Here is a 2,530-nt window from a genome sequence, read left to right on the forward strand (position 1 = left end):
GTGGGACCCATTTTGATTTGGTTCAATCTCCGGAGTTGGATGATGCAGATGGGCCGATCCATAAAAGCTACATCTTATAACTGCTTCGGCAGGGAACTTCGTCTTAAAAAATAAGACGTAAAATGTGCCCGGGTGTTGGCATCCCTTGCCTCCAGGGGGGTGACCATTTTTCCTTTTTAAAATAAAAAAAAATTAACTTTTTTTGTATTTTGTTAAGAATGTAAATAGGTGGCCATGAGATCTTTGCCTTCCTGAGCAGGGATGACTGTGATGTGTCACCTGACATGGAACAACCACAGTTCAAAACCCATGAGAAGCATCCTTTGCTCTAAGGTCAAGACTAGATGTACTCATAGTGACAAACGTTTTTATCGGCAAAATCTCGTTTTTCAAAAACTCGTGACAAATTGAAATTTTTTTATGAATCTCACATTTTTTTGGCAAAATCTCATCAATAAAAAAATAATATAAAAAATATTTTTTATAAGAAAATATTAATGACATTCAATTATTTAAAAATAAAAATACAAAGTTTTTTCATGATAAATAGCTGTTTAAAACGTAAATATCATGTTTAAATTGTGGTATTTGTGTTTTTTCATAAATCTTGCGATATTTTGAAAATCTCGTGAGAAATTGCCGCAATTTCTCACGATATTTGTCACTATGGATGTACCCCTCAGTGAGTAAGAGCTCCTTGAGGGTTTTACTAACCGGACTTCTACAATTGTGCAGTCAGTGATGTGGGATTTTTTCTTGACCTAACCCAAAAAAAAAAAATGTAAATAAGCCTTCATAGTGGCCCTTTTCCTCATGAAATTAAAGAGTGGCAAGCTGATCTGAAAGGAGCTTAATGCCAAGCTACAAAAGTGAACAAGAGGAGAACTTTTGGGACCATTGATAAAGGTTTGTAATTGCAATTGATCAGTTTTAGGCAGGAAGATGAACCATTTTTTTGACCAAAAACGTTGACCTCAAGTCTTCCTTAGTGCACCCTTGCCCAAGATAGGCCTGTGCTAGGTAGGGGTGTCAATGGGTCGGGTTTACCTGGAGCAAACCCTACGGGATCTGGTATGGTGATAAATAAGAAGACCCGATTAAGACCCAGGTCCTGACACGATTAATACAGGGACCCGGGTATAGTTTGTAAAATGTTATACCAAACCTGTGTCTGGACCCAAAAGTTCGATTAATACATGGATCTGAGTATAGTTTGTGAAATTTTATACCAGATCCAGACCTGACCCGCGTTTCGATTAAGACCCACAATTTTTCATTGTAAAAATGATAACAAAATATGGTTTTGCGCAGGGTATGGTCGGGGTCTGGTTCATGTAGTTCTTATCGGGTCTGTGTATGATTTTTTTTATAGTGGACCCAATTAGACCATGGTCCGGACCGGATGCCATAACCAAAAATCGGATCCAAGTCTAGTTCCACCTGGGTCCGAAACAAACCCGACTCGTTGACACTGATTGATCTCTGTGCTCGAATATACCGCACATCTTCCTTTCGACGAAGACGTGCATGGGCCCCACTCTCACAGTTCCCAAGTGAGATGCACGATACTCAACTAAAACTTGCGGTGGGGATTGAATATGACCGAAAATCAGTCATATACAATATGACCTGATCAGTTTAGGCAGATGCAACCTTAGAGAGAGAGAGAAAATAATAATGATATAATATCAAAATTCATTGAAGAAAAAGAATGTCATCAATTGAAATCCACAAATTTTCTAGTGAGAGAATCCTGAATCAATCTCCGTGACTGTTGCATCAACCCCGGGCTCAATCTGACCATGAGGACGCAGAACTCCGTCTGGTTGAGAGCACCATCACCGTCCAAATCTCCCTCCCTCAACATCCCCATCACCTCCTCATCGCTCATCCCCTTCAACCCCAACACCTCTGCATTCTTCTTTAGACTCTCGAACGTGATCACCCCTTTCTCCGGATCCATGAGCAGCCTGAACCCATTGCAGAGCTCTTCCATCAACCCTTCTAAGCCCAACCTCTCCGCCATCTCAGGCAGGAAATCCTCAAATTCTTGGACCATCTTTGTGTTCGTTGAGAGCAGATGATCATGGGATTGGTGAGAAGGGGAAGAGGGGTGTGAGTTCATATCTTATAGACAATGAAAGGGAAGGGGAGGGTATGTGGTGCTTGAAAGAAGAAGGGTTGTTTGTTTGTATTAATGCCAACCAAATTACAGATGGGAATTAGTTAACACCTGCTGGCTTCCTCCTTGTTGATTCCACTTTCTTCACATCTCTTCTTCTTTGAAGCTGCTGTATGAAAGGGTCGGTTCACGGTCCAGACCCGATCTGTAAGCAGGTATTATTAACTATTAAGATCGGACGTTCTTTGATACTCGGTTCAATATCCTATGTCCAATCTACGACTCCCTAACTAAATTCCTGATAACTACTGGAATGAGCAGATCCGATCCATATGTAATAAGATAGCGAGGTTTGGAGTATGGTCCAAGGCACATGAAATTTACGCCCAAGTGGGGAAACATGAGCAA

The 2,530-nt window shown here is 40.8% G+C and overlaps 1 pseudogene; it reads right to left on the reverse strand.

Moving 5' to 3' along the window:
- Positions 1-1,717: 1,717 nt before the first annotated feature.
- Positions 1,718-2,059, reverse strand: LOC149830847 (calcium-binding protein KIC pseudogene; annotated as a pseudogene).
- Positions 2,060-2,530: the final 471 nt, after the last annotated feature.

The sequence above is a fragment of the Nuphar pumila genome, chromosome 7 (genome assembly GCF_984573655.1).
Source record: "Nuphar pumila chromosome 7, dmNupPumi1.hap1.1, whole genome shotgun sequence".
Lineage (NCBI taxonomy): Eukaryota > Viridiplantae > Streptophyta > Magnoliopsida > Nymphaeales > Nymphaeaceae > Nuphar > Nuphar pumila.